The following is a 594-nucleotide window of genomic DNA, read 5'->3' as shown; positions in this document are numbered from 1 at the left end:
AATTTATATACAAAAATCGATTTTATAAATACAAAAAAAATAAAAAAATTATAAAAAAATTCTAGATCAATTCAACAAAACAAATTATTCAACCAAATCACAATTCTAAACCTATTATACAACCAAATCAGAATCTTAACCTATCACCCTAACAAAAATCTATCAAATCTACACAAAAACCTAACAAATAGAACCTAAGAGAGTGAGATATGGTCCTTACATGATTTGTGTAGGTTTAGAGAGGATTCGCCGGAGATAACGTCGGAGAAAAGGGGAGATTGCCGGAGAGGAGGGAGAAGAGCCAGAGAGGAAGAAGAGAGAAATGGGGAAGAAGAAGCGGCTCGTGGTTATAAAACCTAGGGTACGACAGATAGTTTCCGTCGGAATTTCTTCGGAATTTCAATTTCAATTTTCGCGAAATATTTCGCGGCTAGTTTGCCCGGTTAAATGAAAATATTCCGAGGAAATTTCGACGGACACTTAAATATCCGTTGGAATTTCCTCGGAATGTTCTGAGGAAATTCCGAGGAACAGATGTTTGAGGTTTCAAAACATCAAATTTTTTTTCCCTATATCATTTCTTATACAAATGCA

This window comes from Brassica oleracea, chromosome C2, assembly GCF_000695525.1.
Source record: "Brassica oleracea var. oleracea cultivar TO1000 chromosome C2, BOL, whole genome shotgun sequence".
NCBI classification, from domain to species: Eukaryota; Viridiplantae; Streptophyta; class Magnoliopsida; order Brassicales; family Brassicaceae; genus Brassica; species Brassica oleracea.
This window is presented reverse-complemented; position numbering follows the sequence as displayed.